At 18.2% G+C, this 26,592-nt stretch overlaps 1 protein-coding gene and 1 long non-coding RNA gene across 11 annotated transcripts in view; one reads left to right on the top strand and one right to left on the bottom strand.

Moving 5' to 3' along the window:
* Nucleotides 1-26,592, top strand: part of LOC108002523 (uncharacterized) — a 315,743-nt gene that overhangs the window by 149,920 nt on the left and 139,231 nt on the right. The gene's annotated exons all lie outside the window — the stretch shown is intronic.
* The window catches only part of LOC133666500 (uncharacterized), a 60,501-nt gene that overhangs the window by 8,686 nt on the left and 25,223 nt on the right, over nucleotides 1-26,592 (bottom strand). Inside the window, exon 2 of the long non-coding RNA XR_009830711.1 lies at nucleotides 5,672-5,800. This is a non-coding gene — a long non-coding RNA (uncharacterized LOC133666500). The remainder of the gene's footprint in view (nucleotides 1-5,671; nucleotides 5,801-26,592) is intronic.

The following is a 26,592-nucleotide window of genomic DNA, read 5'->3' as shown; positions in this document are numbered from 1 at the left end:
ACGATGTTTCCGCTTATGTTCTTTCCGTTCAAGATTCTAATACGGATGAATTGCTGTTCCGTGACATGATCAGAGAGACAACCAGTGTAAATTGGTATTTAGCGCTGAGTTAAACGAGATAGTATGTAATCGTTAGAAATTCGTATTTTTTCCTCCTTGTCAGAGTTTTGGAAACCCGTTTTCTGGGATTAAATATTCGCTTCTTTGATAATCGATATGATAATCTTTATAAATCGTTAATTAAATAAAACATGACAATGGTTTAAAAAGAGTCAAATGAGAAAGTTCTTAATAATGATATTATTATTAGGAATACCTTTTTTTTTTAAATGCTACAAGAACATGAATAAAAAACAAATTGATTGAATCGTACAATAGCATAAAAATAATATTTTTTTCATGTTCATATTTAATGAAAAATGTTTTAATTAAAAATTAAATTTTAAAGATTGTTAAATATATACCTATATTATAACTATAAATAAAATAGTGATTAATTAGGTGCAGGGCAAGTATTATTTAATTAGAAAATAAGTGTACAATCAATTTTTAAGTTTTTTATTTTATATTTTTAAATCTCACTTTTACGTCAAAAATCATCTTTTTGATTATACAATTTGGAAAAAATATATGATTTTGAAAAAGTCTTGTAACATTAATTTATAATTTATTTGACTTTAACACTAGATTTACGGACATTAACTATATATCTTTTTTACTGAAATCTGTCTTTTTGACAAGTATATTAAAATACAATTTTTTATAAATTATTTATTTAAAATAAAATATAGATTTTTATTTACTATTGTCTTTAATATTTTTTACATATAAACTCTGTCTTGAATATATATTTTCTGCATATATACTTGTTAGATTTAATGCAAATATAATTAGACACTGAATTGAAGCTAGTATTTTGTTCGTCGTGATGGTCACTGCCTAATTCTTCAATTAATTGAAAGAAAAAATTCTTTCGAATTTGGTTTACTCCAATTTATTACAATTTTGGTTTCTTTGTATTATAATCCATTGATGGCTGCCAAATGCTAAAATATTATAAAACACATGAAGAGGCTATCTATGGGATGCTTTCACAGTATTTTCTTCATTATCAGCATCTTTTGTTTCACTTTTACTTTCAATATCTGAAATAATACGCATTCTTTTTCTTTTACGGTATGTATTATGATAATTTTCATTGCCATTGTCAGAATCTTCAATTTCGTTAATATTGTCAAATTCTTCCTCATTTTCACATAATTCATAATTTATATCAAAATCCGATCCGATCTTCATTTATGTTGATTATTCTTCTTATTTTTTTTAATATTCTTTTTTATTAATTCCATGTCTTTTGAAGACTTGCCCATAATAATAATAAATAAATGTAAAAAAATATATTTTTTTTCAATAGGTTTCGAAAATATCTTGAAAAATTCAAATCTTTACTTACGAAAATAAATTTTTGTTAAACTTCCAAATAGCACTTTTTCTTTTTTTCAAAATGCAATGTTGAAATTATCTCTTATGTAAATCTATTTGTTATTATAAAATAATAAGACAGATTCACTTACAAAAATCACTTCTTTTTTCTGCAAAATTCACCATTGAAGGAATTATTTGTTATCATATCACAATTATAAACAATTTGTTTGTTATGTATTTATTGTTAAACAGTCATCATTTGCTTGATTTTTTTTTTTCTTATTCATTGTTATTTCATTTTTGTTATTTCGTAATAATTGATCTATATAAATTAATCCGTCAAATTGACGGATTTTCGTAAAAATAGGTATACAATATCTAGAAATAATAAAATATAAATCTTCCAGAGAAAACAAATAGAAATATATATTTGCTACCATTATACCATTAAAAATATATTTAATGTATATTCTTTAAATATATAATATTTAAAGAATAATATTTGCAAATTCAGAATTTTTAAACATAAAATCAAAAATCCGACAAATTGACACGTTCCATAAATTTAGTGTTAAAATAAGAAATAAGATTATTTGAATTTTATAATTAAATTTTATGTATTTTATTAAAATAATATAGATATGATACTCTTGATTTTATTTTAATATATTTACAATACAATATTATAATATATAATATAATACAATATTATAATTTTTTTTTGTTTTATATCATTTACAAATTTTTTTTTCGCATTTAATAAAATAATATAATAATATAATAATAATATAAAATAATTTTAATAATTTTAATAATATAAAATAAGAAATTTTTTATAAAATTTAATGTTTTAAATATATTTCTTCGATTCATAATGAAAAATAATTTTTGTTTTACATATTAAAAATTTTTATTCCTTTTTTTTGGAAATAATAATTTTACAGTTATTTTCGGATCTAATATTTTATATCTAATAATTTTAAACAAAAATTAAAAAAATTATTTTTAATTAAATATTGTAACTTGAATTATTCGAAATTAATTTCAAAATAACAATTATAAATTATAAGAATAAATATCTACTAGAATTTTTTTTTTTTGGACACATTATATATGATGAAATAATTAATATTAAATAATATATAATAATACTTTAAACTAAAAATTTAAAAAAATTTCTAGAAATAAATATTTATATGGATAATTGCAAAATTGCGAGATTTATAGACTTTTTTTTTTTTAAAATGCTATATTTAAATAGTTAATATGAAATATTATATAATTATTTTTAAAAAAAAGTACATAAATACTAAAAATTTTGTAGGATGCTTGTAAAATAATAGAAATCTGGATTTTAACAAGCAAAAATATAAATTGATAACCGTGAAAAGTATTTTAACGATGGTCATGGTTGATTCTTGTAATTTACTAATCCTTACTTTAGAAATCGACAATTTGTTTCTGTCAAAGGTTTTCTTATAACTAAAGGTTGAGGAAAATCTTTAGTAAGGCCATAGAATTTCCAGTTGGTTAACAGAAAGTTTTAAAGAAAATCATGTAAAAATCATGATCAGTTTTAATATTTAGAATTTAAAAGTTTAAGAAAATTTCTATTAAATATAAATATTTTTCATTTTTATTTTTTATTTTTATATAAGTAATATTTTATTGGTACATTTATGTAAATTTTTATAGATTCAAAAACATTTTGATTCTTATATCTATCAAAGATACATACATATATATATATATATCATATACAATGAAATGAAATAATTTTATTACAATGAAATAATTTGCATTTCGGAATTGTTCGTACAGAAAATACTATCGTTATTTTTTATTAATAAAATCTTGTATATAAATTTAATCGCATTGATGATAATTTGAATTTTTTTATTTGCAATAGATATATATTTCATTTATCACATATTGAATTTCTTGATTTTGTAACTGATTAAAAATGGAGTCTGAATATTTAATTAAATAATTTATAAAATCTTATTTTTATATATGTATATTGTATTTTAAATCATTTAATGAATTGAAAAATAATTATTATTTAATTTGTTAGTTATTTAGTTATTTCTTAATTTTAGTTTGTTTATTTATTTTATTTTGTTTCTTAATTTTTGTTAATAGAAATATTTGGAAATAAAAGAATTTTTTAATTTTTAATTTACTAATACAAATTCACAAGATTCATTGAAAAAAACATTATACTTATTAATTTTTTAAAAACTAAATAAAAATTGTAATAATCATTATAAAGCAGTATTTTGTTGATAAAAACTATTACAAATGATAAAATTACATTGATAAAATATATTGATTAAAATATATTGATGCTAATCGTTATTAAAAAAATGTAGAAACATAAAAAAATATTATATTAACAAATAAAAATTATCATAACATATTATGTTGAAAAAGTCAAACATTAATAATGATAAAAACAATAATTCAAAAAATTATTCACTAATTTTAAATATGATATTGAAATGTGTCTTCAATCATTTCTATGTATGTAACAATTTTTTTCTATGTACGTAATTAGTGATTAACTATAGTTTTCAAAATAGCTAATTATTAAATCTTATTAGTAAATTCTATTCATATATTCATATATATATTTGTGATTATTTTATACTATATTGCATTACATATTGTTCTATACTTTTGCATATAAATTATAAATAATAAATAAAGTAAAATCTTTAATTTTTACACATTTATTAGATGAAATATTTTTTGTTCTGATATAGACAATATTTTAATCAATTTTAATTCATGAAAAAATAGGATGTTTTATTTTAAAATTATCTTTTATTGAATTTATATCATAAGATTACAATAAACTGTAATCTAATATGTATTACCATTCTAAAAAAATTTATTTACTATGTTTAAAAATTAAGAATTTTATCTTTTGTGCGTATTGTATACATATTCTATCAAGACATATACATAATGTAGAATTTAATAATATAATATCAAATTTTTTATAAATAATTTGAAAATTAAAACCGATTTCTGGGTATTCGTATAAAATAGATTGTTTATGATATGATGTTCTTAACAACATATTTTATATTACTCTACAAAAAATTATTTTTTTGATACTTTATCAAAAATTAAATATATATGAAAAATATATAAATTATATTATATTATATTTATGAACAAGATATATACTATGAATAAAATTTTTATACAGAAATATAAAAATTATTTTGATAAAAATGAATATTAATAAAAAAATTGAAAAAAATGATATGTGGTAAAATTTTATGAAAAAATAAAAGAAAAAAAAAGTATATATACTTACAAATATTAAATACTTATATTAGAAGAAGACTTAAATATTTATATTAAAATTAATCTAAATGAATTTAAATTTTATTTTATATTTTTTCTTCTATTTTTTTTAAAATAAAGTTCCACTTCTTTATCGAACTTTTCAATTATACGGAACTTACTATAATAGATATTGAAAAATATTTGAAAAATATAATATTTTTTTCGAAATAATAAAAAGTTCATATAAATATTATATAATATGTTCTGTTTGATCTAATTTATAAACATAGAAGTATCTAACTATATTATATTAAAATTAAATTATGATTTAAAATTATATATTAATATAAAAAAAATAAATTATAAATTTTAATTTTTAATAAACTATTAATTTAATTTTTAATTTACTATTTTATTTTAATAATGATATTCTAATAATTTAAAAATATATATATATGTATATATAATGAACAACTTATATATAAAAATAAAAAAATATTCGAATAAATGAATATTTTTATGATCAATTATAACAAATTTTCTCGTATAATATTTCTAAAATATTTCTCTCCTCAAATCACATTATAATTTAAAAAGATATTAATATGAAAAATAAGTACGAAAAAAAGCATAATTTATTAGTATTTTATTTGTATAGTTCCCAATTAAAAATATTGAAATATTTCCATTCGAAATTTATATGTTAATAAAATTACACTGAAATACTTTTGAAAATCTAAAGTTTAGCTGAGGATATTAGTGATATCTGAGGATATTAACGATAATAAATGATCCCATAGTCAATCCAAAAATCATCATAAAAAACTATAATATCAATGCAGTTTCAACTAAAATCAAAAGAAAAAATTTCGACCCAAATATAATAATACGAAAAAATCAATATAATCGAAATAACAAGTCGGTTCGATGGAAGCGGCGTCCTCACCTTGGTATAGGAAGGAATTTCAATCCCGCGTTGTCTTTCGAGCATAGTTTATCTGGAAAAGTCATCGAGCTGCTTCACTCGTATACACGTCACCCTCTGTTCGCGAGAAACTCGGCTTTCACCTGGCAACTGGAAAAGGCATATGGACATTTCAGAGAGAGAAAGAAAGAGAGAGGCTTTTGCACGAATTCTCAGTTCGCATTCTACGTCGACGTTACCGATGTTCAAGCTATGAAAAGAAAAGATCTCCCGGCTTCTTTTAATCGTGGAACCGGTGGAATTTAATTCCAGACGTAAATGAACGGGTGCCATTGTGAATTAAAATTAAATGTTAAAATGTCGTTTGAATAAAGCAAGATGCTTTATGCAAGATTATCTCGCGACAGACGCAGGAAATACATTATATTGATACATTTTCGATCATGAGATTTCTAAAATAATTTTTATGGTATGCATTGTGATTTTGTGCAAGAAGAGTTTCGACGATATTTTGGATATATTTTATAAGTTTCGATGGATTTCTGTTAGAAGAGGAATAGTATTTTTGTGTGTTGGATTATCTAATCATTATCATTTTTGTTTAGAAACATATTTCAATTTAAATGTTTATTATTGAATAATTATAATTTATATATATTTATATTGTATTAAATTTTTATAAATAGTTTTGTTAATTAAATTCTTACAGAAGTGTTTTAATAAAAACGATAGAATTATTAATTAAATTATTATTTATTAAATTAATATTTATTAGTAAAATCGATTGTAGAATTAATAAGAATCAATTGTTTTGAATATTATTTTTTCATTGCAAACTTCTCTTTTAAAAAGATTATGTTATCATTTCTGATGTTTATATAGTTAATAAATACACACATTATCTACTGACATATATACTGACATGCTGTATATAACTATTATTTATTTTTAATTTTTTTTACACTTTTCTAAAAAAATCTATAGATAAGATTATAGCATTTATACTACAATAATTTAAGAGTAATTTGAGAATAATTTCGTGTTAAAATATTTAAAAAATAAAATAATAATAATAATAAAATAAGATTAAAACTATTAATTATATGTTTGCATTTCATATTTGTTTAGAAACCAGTAAAAATCAATAAAAGTTACATACTCAATTTAAATGTTCAAAAATCTCTTTAAATTTATACTTTCAATTGACAAAATTAAATTATTATTATATTACTAAAATTAAAAAAATTAAGATAATAAACTAAATTCATTAATTTTTGTCAAAATTGAGTCTTAAAAAAATCATGTTATGCAATAAGTTTTACTTAATTGACTTTTAACTAAAAATTTAAATAATAAATCTAATAAATAATATTATTTATATATTAAATATTATTTATATTAATTGATCTTTATATCTTGTATTTATATTATTTTTATATAATTTCATAAATTAGAATATTTTTTAATGAATTTCTATATTTAATTAAAAACTCTTTACGAGAACTAATAGATCAACTCTCGAAGTCTTTCCCGCGATGATAAAGCATATAGAGATAAAACCTTAGGAAAAAAGGTACGTAGATAGACGAAAGGAAGAAACACTGTGGATATATATATATATATATATATATGTCCATCGTTTGCACGGTATGTGTTTGCCGTATCAGTCATCTGTTGACTCAAGTGGACTGTTAGTTAGACATCGCTAACGCAAGCCTACTTCACGACCGCATGAACACCGATTGTTTCTCCCTTTACCAATCATTGCCGAATATTGCGATGACTGGAATGTAATAACAATCGGTGTTCCCAAGCTTTACATAGTCTAAATAACGTGTTTGAGGCTCGCGAGGAATTGTGACGGCTTCGTGCACAATCGGCATACAATTGATTAATATAATTTTCATTCTTTATTTTCGTTATTCGGTACATTCGTTATTCGGTTTCTGAGATTTCAATGAAGTTTTTCAATGATAAATTAGATATTTATTCCAACTGAAAAAAGAATAAAGTGATTTTTTTAGTTTGTACAGAATAGTTTCAAAAAATAGAATATGATGAGATTAGAAAACTTAATCTATTATTAGATTAGAAAATATAATCAATTATAAAAGTGATAAAGATTTGTTCAATTTTTTGAACAATTTGATTAATTTTTAAATTATGGATATGATTTTTTAAAGATGAAATTGAAATTCAAATTAAAAAAGAATAGAATATTTTTAATAGAATATTGTATGTTTTATATTCGCTGAATATATTCATTTAGTATGATGTAATATTCTTAAATCATAGTCTATAGTTGTTATTTTTCGATTTTTGGATATTGATTTTTTAGAGGTTTGATATCATTATAAAAATGAAAAAGAAGGATTTTTACGTTCGATTGGACATTGGATTGTTTTGGAATATAAAGAAGAAGATTTGAGTTAAAAAATATAGAAAATTAATATAATTAGATATTAGATAGTAAAGATATTAGACTTTAATTTTTTGTATTTTGAGATTAATGATAATTTATATTTATAGTTTATGATTGTTTAGAGAAAAGAGAGTGATTAATACGAATTGCTTTTGGATTCTCAAAACAAAGATTCTCTCTTTTTATAATAGAAAAACAAATATTTTTTTCTTTTTAAAAATTAAAATTTATATATATTGTGTAGCAAATGTTTTCATATTTTAATAAATTATATTAAAATACACTTTTTTTTATTAATTAAAAAATATTATTATTTATGTATATAAATTTATAATGGCTTTCATTTACTATTACTATTTACTACTATTTATTTTTTTCACCATAGGATATATATATGAGTTTCAATTAAAATGAACTAAATTTCTCAATATTCGATTAATTATTTAATATACTGTAATTATTTATAATACATTATTATATTATTTTGTCATCTATATCTAGAGATATCTATAAGAGATATCTAAACGTTAATATCATATAAAGTTTCAATTTTTGATAAATATAAATAAATACAGCAAAGAAATTTATACAATAAAATCATTGCAAAATTATAATAAAAATATTTTATTACATTATTCATTTAATATATACAATATATATATATATATAATATAATTTATAAGATAATTTTAATATATTCATAAAAGAATATATATTAATATATATTAATATATTGATATATTCATAAGAGAATTTTGGAGGATTATTTTTAGATGTCAAAACAAACAAAAAAATTTATATACAAAATGTTGATTAACTTATTTATTAAATTATAAGGAATTTGAATTAAGTGGAGCAAGGAACAGAATGTAACTAAAACGAAGAGCGATTTTATTCTATTTTTATTTTGCTTTATTTAACGCAAATTTCGATTCTTTATAATTTAATTTATAAATAAGTCTTTACCGATATTTTTGTTTTGATATCTAAAATTATATAAAATAATTTAAAATCTATATTTGAAATTATGAATTTTGTTTTATATTCGGATACAAAATCATAAATTTTATTTCGCAAAAAAAGAAAATTCAATCGTGATGAAAATGATGTTCATTTATCATGAACATATTTCTATCATTAATTATTCATTGAATCAAGAGATATTTTATATTTTATGTTTTATATATTCGCTGAATATATTCATTTAGTATAACGTAATATTCTTAGATCATAGTTTATAATTGTTATTGTTTATTGATATTAATTTTTATTATTCTATATAATAGTGTGATATAAAAAAAAAATAAACTAATATGAATAAACTAAATTCATTAATTTTTGTCAAAGTCGATTCATATCTCGATCATGTTATATAATTAATAGAAATTATGTATAATAGGAATCATAGCACTAATTTTAATAAATATTATTCACATTAGACAGAAATAAAAAAAAACATTATGAAAAAATCAGAATTAATCAGAATTTTTAATATATAAAAAATATAAAAGAAATAGTTTTCCATATGCAAAACCACACAATTTAAAAATTGAAATTGTAAAAATTAAGAAAATTATTAAAACTAATTAGATTATTTTTATTTATCTACCTATTTGTCTACATACTTGCCATTTATTTGCTTTATTCTTATAAAATTGTTCTAAATAAAAAAAAATTTTGATTTCTTAGACATGAAGTGTATATATTTTTTTGCTGAAAAAAATAATAAATTCTAGAAGTATATATATATATTTTAGATAATTTTGTTTTATTTAAAAGAAATTTTAAAAGAAATATCGAAAAAAATCTAAAATTTCTTTTTCAAAAAAATATTAAAAATGATAATATATTATTATAATTAAATTAATAAATATATGTAGTATGAAAAATATAATTTTAATCTTTAATAAGAAAAAAAATGAAAACAATTATAAACTTATTATTGAGATGCTATCTCTTTCATCAAAATACTATGAAGAGAGTCATAATCGATCCCAAAGAAAAGAAACGGTCGATAGATTTTGTTTCGATTGTGTGAATCATTCGCGCAAAAGTTCTTCCTCGTAAGAAATCTCTCCTGACCAAGATCTTTTCTGAACTACTACTAGCAATTAGAAGAAAAGATAAATATAAGAATTCGTGTGTCAAATCATTTCGATTTTTGCTAAAATCAAAAGAGAGAAAATGCAAAGAATATAAATTATAGAGAACAGAAACATTTATCATTTACAACATCTATCATATAAATGTATATAAAATATATACATAAGATATTATATGTGCATATTCGAAGTATCTTTAAAGAATTGAAAAAATCAAAATAAATAAAAAAATAAAAAAATCAAAATTCGCTATATAAAAAATATCGATTAAATTTTATTTCTTAAATTATAAATAATTTAAGTTTATATTGGATGAAACGAAACAGAGTGAGATGGATTGTTTCGTTTTATTTATCTCCGTCTCGTTTCGTGTAATTGCTCATAATTTAAAAAATAAATATATATCTTAATTTCATAAATCTTAAGCAATTTTTTATATGATATGATCTGATATTATTTATATTATTTTATTTTAATTTTTGTGTTTGTTTTGATCTCTAAAATTGATTTTCCAAAAATTAATATATAATATATTTTGTTGTTCCATTCGATTCATGTATCATGAATAATAAAATCATTGAAATTTCTTTTTTAAAATGAAAAATATTCAAGTAATTAATTAATATTGTTCATTGTTTTGATTTAAAATTTTATTAGATGTTCAACTATATCCCATTTATCACATATCACATAAATTTAATATAATTATAATTAATTATATGACTGAAAGTGAGAACGAGTGACGATATACTACCTAATTTCCAGTTTAATTACAAATTCTAATGATTTATGAATAAAATATAACGAACGAAATGTAATGAATAATATCAATGAGATGGAAAGATGGATGAATGAAAATATTCCTGATATGTCAATAAAACAAAATCATTCCGGAAGAAATAAAGATGAAGAAATGATTGGATTATAATGATATAGTAAGAAAAAAATATATATATATATATATATATATATATATATATATATATATATAATGTGTGTGTGGGTGTGTGTATTATAGTATATTTTGATGAATCAAATAATAAAAGTGGAAGAAGAAAGAAGAAAGGAAAAATCAGAAAGAAATGTTGATTTTAACAATTTAATATCAGGTGAAGAAGTGACGTTTATAGAGAAGGTGAAGAAGCTATGTTTATAGAAAAGTAACAAATTTCTTTTATTAAGTTTTAATCAATTTTATTAAATCAAGTATAATTTATAATTTATAATATAATCTATCTATATCATAAAATTCATATTTTTGTGTCTATTCATTCATAATATATTAGTATTCATAAATATTTGAGCATTTGATAAAATTGAATTAAAAGTGATATTATTTTTCTAACTACATATATTTCTAAATAGAAATATACTATACTTGTATTATATTTGTATTGATGCACATAAAAATATCACATATTCTTAAATAAATCTACTTGGCTGATATGGATATAAAAAAATCGTGAAATAAAGAGATTACTTTTTGAAAATTAATTATTCTACTTAATGAATTATTATATATAATTATTATATTTAAATTTATTATACTTTTTGATAAAATACATTAAAGAATATTTTTGTACAATAATTCATTCAATTTTTTCAATTTTCTTGGAGATTTACATTTTCTTATATAAATTTTTTATTATTTTAATATATTATAAATATTATATTATTTTAAATTCATGAAATTACATTTTTGTGAAATAAAATGAAATTTTACAATTTTGTTAGTTGAAAAGAAATTATTTTAATTTTTATATTAAAAAAAAAAATTTGAACGGAAAAATAAAAATAAATAAAAGAAAATAGAAAATTATGTAATTAACTAAATATTGAAAAAAGAAATTTTTAATATAGAGAAAAAATGAAACAGAAAATATTGCAAAAGATAATATACACAATAATATGAACGAATAAAAAAATTAGATGAAAAATGAGAAAAATCGACATTGAATCAATAAAAAATAATGAAGATGAATATTGACAAGATAAGATTGAAAAGATAGTCGAAATTAAAAAATAAAAGAAGAAAGGGAAAATATTGAACGAAAATAAATATATATAAAAAAAAAGAATATAAAATGAAATGAAAATGAAAAAATGAATCTAGGCACTTATTTATTATGAAAATTTAAAAAAATTGTTCTATGTATTGAAAAAATATAGATAAGAAAATTTATATATAAGAAATAAGAAAAATAATAAAGAATGAAAAATAAATGAAAGAGAAGAAAATTAAATGAAAAAAAAGATAAAAAGAAAAGAATAATTAATTAAAAAAGAGAGAACAGAATTGAAATTAATAAATATATATTTGCAAATAGATAATATTACTAAGAGAGATATGATTTAAAAGATAACGCAGAAAAATGTATTGGAAAATTAAGAGACAGATTAAAGAAAGATAAATGTGTATATGGTATAAGTGGTAATGTGTAAGAAAGAGAAAAATGGAAACGAAACAAATGAGAAAATGAGAAGAAAGAATATAATAAAAAACAAAAAATTATATTGTGAAAATCTGAAAAAAATAAAAAATAGATTTAGAATTATTTTAAATATATAAATTTTAAAAATATAATTATTTTTAAAACGATAATGAAAAATATAAATAAAACATTTCTATAAACTATAAAAATTAATTAATTAATTTGGAAGAAAAGAATAATTGATATAAAAATATTCCAAGATATATATATATATATATATACATATGTATGTATATATATATGTACGGATATAAAAAATAAAGAAAATAAAAGATCATGTAAAAATTTAAAAGAAAATGAAAAACACGGAATAAAAATATAGAATTAGAAAGAAAAAAAATAAGAATAAAAAAAAAAATAAATAGTAAAGAAAATAAATAAATAAATAAATAGATAAAAAGAAGATAGAACATATAGTATATAAAACAAAATGTAAAAAACGTAAATAAATATGAAAAGACTAAAATGAATAATATAATTCATAAAATGAAAATGATGAGAAAATTCGTGAAGAACATTCGTGATATTTTAATAGATAATGAAAGAAAAATGAAGATAAATAAGATAGAAAATGTCGAAGAAAAGATAAATAAAAATACATAAAAAAATGAAAATAAAAAAATAAGAAAATTGATTAGCCAAACAATGATATAAAATTTTAATGAAGAAAAAAAATATAAGTAAAAACAAGAAAATTAAATTAAGAAGATAGAAATTAAAAAACTGAAGATGCTGATGATATAAAAAGATACGATACAGAACGAAAAGAACCTATACAAGGAATAGAAATTAGAAATATAGCGGAGAAAAAAGAAGAAATTAGGAAGATAAAACGGAAAAAATCATTTTAGAAAACTGATAAAAGAAAACAAAGAAAATAAGATAGAATGGATGTAAAGAGATAATTATATGTAAAAAAAATATAAAATGTGCAGAATTGAAAAGAAAATGAACGTTGTAAGGACTAAAATGGAAAAGAAATCGCGAAAAAATAAATAGAGAATAAATAGTAGAAGAATGGAAAGAGCAAAAAAAAAAAAAGGACAGAGAAATAAAAAGATATAAAAAAAAATGGGAAATAAACATATCGAAATTTAAGTTTAAATATGAAATATGAAAGAAAAATGAATAAAAAAAGAAATATAAGGAAAAAGATAGTTTAAGGAAAGTAATTATGAAATAATAGGAAATTTAAGAAAAGAAAAAAATAAAAAATATATTATATTATTTACTTTAATGAATAATAGGTTTTGTTAAGAAATCTAATCAAAACTAATTTTGTAATGTATGTTTGAAATATTGGGAATTATTTAATTTTTATTTGATAAATTGATAACATTTTTTATACATATATAAAGATTTATTAAATATTTTTTAAATTGAAATATTATTTATTGTTACTTTATATATATATAATTGGAAACTAATTTTGTAATTATATAATACATGATTGTAATTAATTTTATATGTATTATTATATTTTTTTTTATATCTATCTTATATATTTTAAATTTAAAAAGAATTTCTTAAAAAAATTATAATATAATAACATAACAAAAACATTATATGTCTCGAAATTAATATGAAAATCGTAGATTTTCGTTAGCCAAAAGAGAAATGAATTCTGAACAAAAATTGCGAAATCCCCTAGACATTCAATTAGTGAGTAACAATAACTAGGGACGACTTTTCTTGTGGCTTCAGGAAAGATTGCAGGGGATACGTAAAACCTAGGACGATGGATAGCAATTGCGCGATATACACATATGTGTATATCATGGAGATGGTCGAATATTCGATATTACGAGGGTTAAAAATCAGAAGAGAATTGTTTCCAGTAACGTATTTACTAGAACTTGTTTCCAGTGGCATATTTATGATAATGTTTATTTACATCGTGATTGAAATAAAATTGAATGCTTATAGTATAATTGAGAGAGGAATTCTTATCATTGAATAAAAAAGAAAATTTATATATTGTATATTTGATAAGTAATCAAAAAGATTGCATAAGATATTGATATGATTTTCTTTTCTATGATTCATTTTTAAATAGATGTATTTGTTTAATTAATATTTGTTAGGAAAATTAATGGATTTACGTAGAAAAAAAATGTCAATGTTTATCGTTTTTTCAAGAAAATAAAAAAATTTCTGGATAAAATTTCAAAAGATCTTGATAGCTAATTGACACAAAATTTGGAGAAACAATGGGGAACATTGGATACAAAATATAAAATTTTAATTTCGGGTATTTATTAGTTTTCCAAATATTACCAAAAAAATATTACAAAAAAAATACTATACATTGAATTTTGCTTATATAAACGTGCAATATATCAATCTAATTGTTTTCGTTATAGAAGTTGTTAAATATTTAATAATCGACTTCGTTTTTATGTAAAATCTTCAATTGTTTTTAACAACATGACAGATCGTAAAAATATCAAATAGATATTGTTAATCCCGCTTTAAATTCTTATTTAATCTGATATTCATTCAATTTAATTTCTATTCAAAGTATATCTAAAATAATAACAATTGCCATATCTTATATGGCAATGTATACTTAATGTTTTTACATGCAAATAGATTTTCTTTTTTCTTTTTTTACTCTCACGAGTATAATACGTACGAATATAATACTTATTTAAAATTTAGTAAATTAAAATATGTTTAATTTTTTAAAAATGAGTGATCAGATTTTTAATAGATAGATGAAACATTCTATAAATGTATCTAGTTATTAAAATAATATATTATAGTATTTATATATATATATATATAGTAATTATATATAGTATATATATATATATATATATATATATATATATATATATATATATATATAGTAATTATATACAAATAGTAATCATTGATAATATTTGATGATAACGAATATTATTATATTATTATTATATAATGAAAACTGTTGTATTAGTAATATTTGAATAGCCACGATTCAATGTATTAATTATGTCTGTTTCTAGTTTTAAATATATAATTCAATAATTATATAATTATATATTGAAAATTTATTGATATCTTGAATATTAATAATTGTAAATAAAACTAAAATTTTAGATATATTCACTTTTTTTTTTCTCTATCATTCTTTCAAAATTGTAGATTTAAATTCTTTTGAACAAAATTATTTAGTATAAAATAATATATAAATATATTTCAAAACAATGAATATATGTATAATTAAATTATGAAATTGTGAATTATTACTACTTATTTAAAATTCATGAAAGATTATGTACAATTGATAGAATTTATTGATATTTTTAAATAAAATTCAATAATGCATGTAAAAACAGATTTAATATAAAAAGTTTGCAAAATATTTTCATATTTTACTTATGTTTCCGCATATAAAAGAATCATATAAAGTAGAACGTTATCATTTTAATTTTTATTTTAAATTCAATCAGAGTTTGAATCGAACAAAAAAATTTTTTCTTGATAAAATTATTAATTTGAATAATATAAATTATTACGAAACAAAACAAGAATTAAAAATTATCAATTAATAAAAACAATAGTTGAAAATCATTAATCGCTACTTGAATTAATTTGAATTCTAATTCTAATTTAGCCAAGTAAAAATGATGATAATAAAGTTTACAGGTATAAAAAGAAAGCATAATCAGTTTTACATAATAATTATAATAATTATTATACATAATTAAAAATAAATAGATGTTTAAAAAAATATATATATATATAAAATTATCATTTTATATAAATGTAGATTATTTATATTAGCCCATACTTACAAATTCAAACTTTCTAAGCAAAATCAGCGGAATAATATTTTTTCAATTAATTAAATAATATATATATATATATATTATTAGAATGTTCAATGAATCAACGAATAAATAATTAATAGAATAATTAATGATAAAATTATAAAAAAAGTAATTTTGTAGATGAGAAAAATCTATCTAAAAAAGTTTTATTTAATTAAATTTAATCATAAAATAAACATAGATAATGAAACAATGCAATTTTTTTGATATCAAAATTGTTTTATAAAAAGATTCGTAAAAAGATTGATCTTTTTTTAACAGATGATCTTTATCATATTTCATTTCAAAATATAAATTAAAAAAATGCAGAAATTAATGTAAATAAATTTTGAAAAGATTTGATATTTATTAGAAAAATTTTTCCTATGTGTAAAAGTTTTAATTATAGATTTAATAAAATTAAATAAAAATAGATTTATAATATAATATATTAAGTTATAAGTTTATTTTTATTTGATATTTTTTTAAAAAATTAAAATTTAATATTTTATATTATATAATTATATTTATATAATTACTTATATAATTATTAAAAATTTTCTTGGTTATTTTATATTTGTTATTATATATTTTATAATTCTATATTCTATATTTATATTTGTTATTCTATATTCGATCATATATATATTGATTTATAATTTATGTATTTGAAATAAAATTGATTGATTTCGTAATTTTTATGTATTTGTGAAACAATTTATATTTTTGTTAAAAATGCTCTTTTCATCAATGCTCAAGTTCTATTTATTTTTCTTTGTATTTTATTTTTATTTTATTTTTGTTTATTTTCATATTTACTTTATTTGATATCCGAAGTTACATCTATATTCTTATTTTAAACAATTTTGGTGCAATATTTTCAAAATAGATCGATTTTTTAGTATTTTTATTACCATATTTCCTATATATATTATAAATGTGTCTTTCGCAATCGAATCGATGTTTTTTTTAATAATAATGATAATGATTTGAAGCTGAAAAATTTAAATTGAATTTTATTGAGAATAATTTCAAAGAAATTTTGAAAATTATAGATATAGACATTATTTGAAATTATATATCGTAGAAATAGTTTCGATATTAAAATATTTTCATTTTCTTTGTAGCGATACGAATGTATTTTTTCCGTAAGAGTAGAGTTGATAATTTTAAAAATTTTTGTTATTTATATATTTATGATATTGCGTATAGTTATAACTCTCTAAAATTGTTAAATTTATAGAACATAAATGAAATTTTAATAATTTTATTATTTGTTCTATTATTTTGTATTTTAAAATTTAATCAAATTTGATAATTAATTTTATTATTATTATTATTCATTCATAATATTTATTTCAAAAATATAATAAATGATTTTTTTAGAATAATATCATTTTTCTACATAATGTATAATTTCTACATAATATATGTATTTATATATGTGCAAATGATTTTTTCAATAAAGGAATACTTATATAATCTTATTATATTATGTTATTATGAATTCATTTAATATACACTATTGAATACAATTAAAACAAATTATCTTGTTTTACAACAAACTATATTACTTACTAATTTTGATAAGAAGATAACTTTTATAAATAATAAGATACGATCAATAAATAATTTTCTCATTATTCTATTTCAATTATCATGATGAAAAAAATTATAAATAAAATTATATCAATAAATATACGTATTATATATATTAAATAATATACGTATTAATATATTAAATATATTAAATAAATACATATTTTATATAATATTTTAAATAATTTTTTATATATATAATTGTATAAAAATAAAGATAAATGTATAAAAATATATACTAAATTCATCTAAATTAATGAAAATTAAATATAAAAAAAAATTAAACTTTCGTTTGTTGTAAACAATAAAAAAGAATGAAAAAACAAAATGTGAAAATAAATTTGGTTTTTGAAAATTTTGGAGAGAAATATTTGTTAATTTCTGTGAATTTATAAAGAAATAAATATTATTTTTTCAAATATTTATAATTATTTAATATTTAATAATATTTAATTTTCATATCCATATACAATCATTTTTATACCTATTAGCATTAATAAATTGTGTATAACTATATGCCGAATATTACTATTTCATTCTTTTTTTGAAAATAATGACATCATTAAATACAGAAAAAATTTCCTTGATAATTTCTGTGTGTTTTATTTAAATAGTATACTATTTTACATTTTAAATAACAATATTTATAATGAATTTTTAATTCTTTCCAAAAATTGTGTATGGCTAAAAATTGGTTGGATTTTAAAAGAAATAGAATAAACTTTCTTCATAGATTCTTTTCCAAGAAAATCGAAATTAAGAATTGAGTGTGTAACTAAATTTGTAATTAAATATATTCATTTCTCAATTATTTCAAAAATAATGTCTTATTCAATATATATAATACATAAGAATAATAAAGGTTATTAATCATTAATAGCAGAACCTCTCATCAACAACAGATCGAAGTATCGACATTATTACATGTATTTTAATAGAATATATCCACTTAATGATAACATAGTATCGATATAACTATATATTGATTCGATAACATATCTAAATATTTTATTAATCATGAGACGATTGCCATTTATATGTTGTTTCTACGTTGATGAACTGAATGGATTATGAAAAATTAATAAAATTATTTTAATATTCATTTTTGTATGATATAAATTTATACGAAATATATATCATGTAAAAATAAAAAAAATAATATTGATTAAAATTATAAATTTTGAAATTTTTAATGGTTGTAAATCAATAATGGTTGAGAATATAGTATTAATCAGGCATAATGCTGTTAGATGACTTGTTATTAAATAGACAAAATTTAAATTTTTATTTATTATTAAGTTAAAAAATAAAAAAATATAATACTTTACATAACATTAATATTAACATGCATAAAAATATTTCTTTGCGAAGTTATAATAATAAATGTGTTTGTTTTTTAGGATTTCTGTGGATTAAATACTTTTAATTTATTTTTGCATTATATTTTTTCCAATAAACGGAGAAAATTATTTTTTTTTTTATTAAATTATTATTTATTAAATTGATTTAACTTTTTATATATATTTTATGTATATTCCATATTTATAATATAGCTATATATTTTACATTTTGAAAATTACAATAATTTTAAAAATCTTGTTTATTAAAAATTATTAAAAATCTCTCTTTGATTAAATTTTCTATTTAATTGAAAATATTATTTAGAATAATAACTAAAATTTTGTACCAAAACTTTTTGTATCAAAACTTTCAAATCAATAAAATACAATATAAATGTAAAGTTTAATTAAATATTAATATCATTAATATTATAAATTATATACAACAAAAATTATATAAAAATTTTAAAACTTAATACATAAAAAATGGAATTAAAAAAATTCTTATTTATAATAAATACCAAATTTATCAAATCAAAAATAGTTTCAAAATTTATTCTGGACAACGTTTTATCTTGCTTTAGCCTTGTCTAATGCATATTACTCACGTATCTCTAGTACATACATACGCAAAGAAATGTCCAGAGCAAGCAAGGAACAGAATATTATCTCAAATACACTAAGAAGTGACTGAAAGCTTATCGAGATAGACACTTTTACCACACAGAATGCAAATCTTCTTGGACATTTCTTCTAATGTAAAATAAAATGAAGAGATTAATAAAAAAAAAAGAAAAAAATTTAATATTTTACCATTTAATATATAATTTATATTATTTGATATTTAAATTGTTTTTTGTTATATTTATATTGTTATATTTATATTAAATATAATTTATAATTATTCTTGTAACTGTTTATATTAAAAAATTTATTATTAATTATATTTGTAAAGATTTATTTATAATATTTCTATTACTTGTATAATTCATATTTACTACAGTATATATACTACAGTATATTTACTACAGTATATACTACAGTATAATATACATATAGTATATAGCATTATATATAATATATATATAATATATATATAAAGTATAAAAAAAAATTCTTTTAAAGTATTGAAAGTATTGAAAGTATTGAAAGTATTTAAAATATTGAATGAAGTTTATTTTACAAGAATATTTTATCATATTTCTAATATAAACGTTTAAAATTGTCCTTATAAGTATTTTTTATCACATTCTGTATATATGTGATAAATATTAATCCTATATATATATCGACTTCAAACATTATAATTTATAAAACGTTAATTTTATTTATTTATTTATTTTAATTTATTGTAATTTAATTAATTTTCTTTAATTTCAAAATATTCGTTATACTTAGTGAAAACAAATTTTTATTTGTTTAATATTTATAATTTAGTTTTATATAAAAAAAAGCAAAAATTAAATAATGATAAAATTTAATATTGAAAAAATTATTTAAACCCAACAAGTAAAAAGTAAAAGTATTTAAGTAAGAAGAAGAAAAATAACAAATTTTTATAAAAGTTAAGTTTACATTTGACAAGTTTACAGTTTTTTTTACATATGTAACACGTTTTAAGTAAATTTTACAAACATTTAAGTATTTTTTATTTTTAAAAATTATCTTTTACTCATTTTTGTTCATTCATTTAATAAGTTTATAATTGATAATTATTCTTTAATATGTGTTGTTATGCTTATTCAATGATTCAATTTTTTACATAAAAATATTTATATAATTGCATAAGTTACTTAATTTAATTTGATAAAATTTACAATGTCTGATTATTCTTTTAAATTAAAAATTTATTTTTTTTTAGTATATCCTGTAATATTAATAAATAATGAATCAGAATATATTACATATGATTTTATAATAGAATATATTACATGACAAAAAATAAAAAAATTGTTAAATTTATATGTATCAAAAATCAGTTGATTTATTATTTGAGTATTAAAAAATAAACTGAAAAAAATTTTAAATAAATAAAATTTATGTTTCTTTTAATTATAATAAATGCTTTAATATATAAAAAAGCATCAATTCAATTAAATTAGAATAAATAAATATATAGAGTAATATCTTGTAGAGTAAAAACTGTTATTTTTATTGAATATTAATTTATAATAATTTAGAATAATTGTATTTCAAAATATATGTAAAACAAAAATTCTTATTCTTCCAATTTATTTATTTGTATTTTTCCAATTTATAAACTTTCTACTTTTTTCTTATTAATGCCATTACATCAAAAAATTTTCAAAATAAAAAATTCATTCTGTTTCTATATAAAACATATAAATTTTTACGATTCTAAATACTTTTCTGAAAAAAATAGATATTTTTCCATATGTGAAAAATATTAAATTATAATTAAAACTTTGATTATAAAATATTGATTTCAAATTATTTATTACTTTAAATTTAATTATTTTAAAATTTAATTCGATAATCAAATTACTTATTTAAAATTTAAATATCGAAGATTTATCAAAATTTAAAATATGGTTGATAAAATTGAGTAAAAAAAATCGAATTTACAAAAAAAATATTATATATAAAAATGAAAAATATATTACATTGCTCAGAATTTTGCAAGTTTACAATGTTTCAATTTATTATTTGTAACTTCGAATAATAAACATAATTGAATTGTAGCATCTGTTTGCGCATTAGGTCGCGCAACGATAGTTCAAGAATCCGTCTCACGTATATCTTCCAACTCTCTTGTATTGTGTACGTTATTCTATACGATCAGATATAAAATATGAAGAGGCAACGAACATATAAAATATGAAGAAATATTAGTTCACGTGCCAAAATTGTGGCACACTGAAATGTTGCTTACAGCTTCGTTCAATTGCTAAAGTGTGACATGAAAGAGATTTGACAACCTGAAATCAGCTATTAGGGAAAATAATTCAAATATTAAATGTTATAAAGCATTCAAATTCTCTCTTTTCTAAATTTTTTTATTTTATACCATTCTTTATTTTTGAAAAATTTTATACTGTATAATTCTAAAAAACTTTTTGGTTAGATTATATTAGAGATTATATTTATTATATATTATTATATATTTATTATATATTACATTATATTATATTATATTATATTATATTATATTATATTATATTTTAAATTTGGAAATTAGATACAATGTTAAATATATTTTTATCTATATTAACTTAAAAGATATTTGGATATCCAAATATTGATTCATTAAAAGATAAAATAAAATTTATAAAAATATAATTAGTAAATAAAAAATAAATTAATGAATACATAAAAAAATAAATAGAAATAAAAATCCAACTAATAATCCAAATAAAAATCAAAATAAAACACACAATTACAATTTTATTTTTACTCATAGAGAATATGCATTTATAAATTTTAATGTTATACGAAAAGATGGCTTCAAAAAACCATAATCTTTGATATAAACTATACGTGATTTTATAACACTAGCATGAATTATACTTTCCGCATTATATTCTGATCAAATGGTACCGGATGCGACAGATACGAATGTGTGCATGTCGCGTTAATTAAATGCAAATATCCTGTTATATTTGCCACGTCATGCGACGCTTAGTCACATTTGTATCTATCAAAAAAATCGAATGTTTTCCTCATGTAAAATGGAAAATTAACTCTTTATGGAAATATGAAATATAAACAATAAACTTTCAAATTTTTCATAAAAATTGATGAATTTGTTAATTTTGATATGTTTTAAAATTTTTATGTATTAAGTTATGAAAATATTAGATGAGAATTATTTTGTAATATTTTTTAAAAACAGAAATGTTAAAGAATATTAACATATTCATAGGATAAAAATTTAAAGGTTGATTCTAAGAATCAAAATAAATACAAAAATTGATATATAAAAATATCGATTGGGCTTATTTATTAAAATAGCAATTAATATTCGTGATTAATGTTACACAAAGAAAATAAAAATGAAATAGAAAAAATATGAGATCGTTCCATCTTCATTTTCATTACATCATGTTTTCACTTTTTCATTATTTTTTTTCAAACATAAATTGCTTGTAATTTAATAAATAAACTTCAATTGACATTTTTGCACATTAACTTTTTATTTATTTTGAACACATTCAGAAATATCTCATGAATATATAAATTATTTTGAATAAATAAAGAATAATAATAATGATACATATAAATATGTAATATAAAATATATGTAATATAAAATATATATATGTAAAGTATGTGTAAAATAAAATTATAAATCGACAATGAAATTTATTATATATAAATTATTTAGCTAAAACTTAATCTAATCCGATCTAAAAAAAAATTTAAGCGTTTTATATATTTGAAAAAAAAATAATGCTAGCAAGTAAAAAATAGAAAATAAAAAATATCTATAATAATTCTATCGGAAAGTTTAATTGCGAAGCAAGTTTGTGCTCTCACTATACTCCTTTAATTGGCCTGGGCTGCATTTTCTTATAACCAATAAGCGCATTACTCTGATAGTGACCACTTCTGCATGAATTATTTCCATGTATTGCACATTTTGAAAGAGTTTTTCTTCGTTCTTCCATGTTTTCCTCGTATACTCAGAAACCTCGTGTTGCGACACGATCGGCAAATCGTGAGAAGCTACGTCGGCTGTTTTATTGCGAACGTAATAAAAGTCGCTACAAGCCCTCCCACAGTGCATCGTGCACATGCGGTCTTCTCGTTTTCTTCTATCCATTTCGCAACAAACTTGCTTCTGTATAGAAAAACGATCCTTATTCTTCCAATGTTCCGATGTTTTATTTTCGAATGAAATGGGGAATTCTTTATTTTTTCTTATAGTTTATAATATTTTTCTATTATACTTTTTTTTATAACATTTATTAGTTGATTGTTTTTAAAAGTTTCACTTATTATTACACTATATTGCGAGAAAATTTTTCTGTTACGACAAATTACATCAGTGTTTAAAAATTGATAATGCGAAAAAATAAGTTAGAAACTTTGATGATTTTTATTCTTCGCCTAGATTATATATATTTAAACATGATAATGTTCTATATTCCATGAAATATATGATGTGATATAATTTCTTTTATAATTTATACAAATTTAATTTTTAAAAACATAAATTCTGATTGTTGGATTAATAAATTATTAATCAAAGAGATTTTCAATTATTGAAATTTTCCTTATTATTGATATGATAAAGCCAATATCTTTTATAGATAAAATTTTATTACATGAAAATTAGAAAAAGTTATTTTTAGTAAGTTATTATTAGTAAAAAAACCAACAATTTTAAATCTTACCGAATTGATATTTTTATTAAACGAAAATTCATAAAAGATTTTTAGATATAATGTAACGATGTATATAATCAGTTTATAATTGACTACATATATATAAAAATTAGGAAGTGACGAGGATTTGTTTGATATTATGAATATTTAATGGTTTTTCTTAAATTTTTTTTTCGTTTAGTAATAATTAAATTAATAAAAATAAAATAATAAAAATTTCGCATAATTTTATTGACATATGAATAACTATTAATAGTGACTAATTTCATTACGATTAATATTATCATTAATGTTATTAGTAATATTATAATAATATAATAATAATACTAATATATTAATTGAATATTTTATTAATATTAAATTACTGAAAAAATTTAAATTCAAAATTTTCTTTAAATTTATAAAATTCTATATACTTTTCACATTGTGTATATATTTATAAATATATGAAAAATATAAATTTATTTGATCTTTTTAATGATCTAGTATAACAATTAGAAAATAATAGCAATAATGAAATTATATATATTAATTTTTACATTTTTACGATTTTATATTTTTATATGAAATGACATAATTAACATGATCTGTAATTGTAAAATTCCATTTTATTATTAAATTTATTATCAGAACTCATATATATAATAATACTAATTCAATTATGAAACAGTATCTAAAAAATAATTAATTGTTGTTGACTAATTTAATCAAAATTATATAATTAAAAAATATCAATAAGGATCATATTCATAGTTATTTGCAGTTATCAATGAATTTTTAATTTTATAAAGCATAAATAATTAATATTTCACATATTTAATGTTATACTTTGTTTAATTTACATTGCATTAAAATTAAAATATTTTACGTTCGTTTTTCTAATCGATGTCATGTTATATTAATAATGATATTAGTTATTAATAATAAGTATAATATAAAGATATTTAAGAAATATATATAATAAATAATATAGTAAATAATAAATTTAATTTTTGGAGAAAAGTTATTAAAACTTCTATTTTAAGAAATATAATTCATTTCAAATGTATGAATCATAACTTTCATATGAATAAAAAAATACATTATTACATAAACTTATTAATTTAATATTCAGTTATTAATAATATGCAAATAAATAAATGTGACAGAATAAAATTATATATAATTACATATAATAATATATATATATATATATATGTTATATAATAAGTTTCAATATGTATAAATATATTATAATTTGTAATAAATATGAAAAATATGAAAAAAATATGATAAATATGAAACGAAAATTTTTTTATTGCTATAATTAAAATTATAATAATATTTTTAATCGATATATTTTTGTAATTTTATTAAATTGTTGAATAATAAATATTATTTTCAGATAAATGCTCTAGTAAACATAATTTTTGTTCAACTAAAAAAATTTTAATCAAAATACTAAAACTATTTTTCAATTAACATTTTTTTTCATTTTAAATATCCAGAGAAAAAATGATACAAGTAATAGAAATTTAATTTTAGAAAATTGTGTATAAAAATTGTGTTAAATTTTGTTATTAAAAATACTAAACATGAGATTTCATTATATTGAAGATATAATACTATAAACAAAATATATCTCATTATATTGTTGTTGTTCATTATTATTCTATAAAATATTACGTACATTTTGTATTAAAATATAATTTCATTCAATTTATATAAAAAAGAAAATTTTTAATATATTATCATTCATTTATAAGACATTATATTTGATAAATATAATAAAGAATAATAAACAAAATATATTATATTTTTCAAAATTAATTTTTATTTTTATTTTGTATGAAATGTTTGAAAA

Source organism: Apis cerana, linkage group LG7, assembly GCF_029169275.1.
Source record: "Apis cerana isolate GH-2021 linkage group LG7, AcerK_1.0, whole genome shotgun sequence".
NCBI lineage: Eukaryota > Metazoa > Arthropoda > Insecta > Hymenoptera > Apidae > Apis > Apis cerana.
The sequence above is the reverse complement of the archived record's forward strand: the minus strand, read 5'-3'. Positions and strand labels throughout refer to the sequence as shown.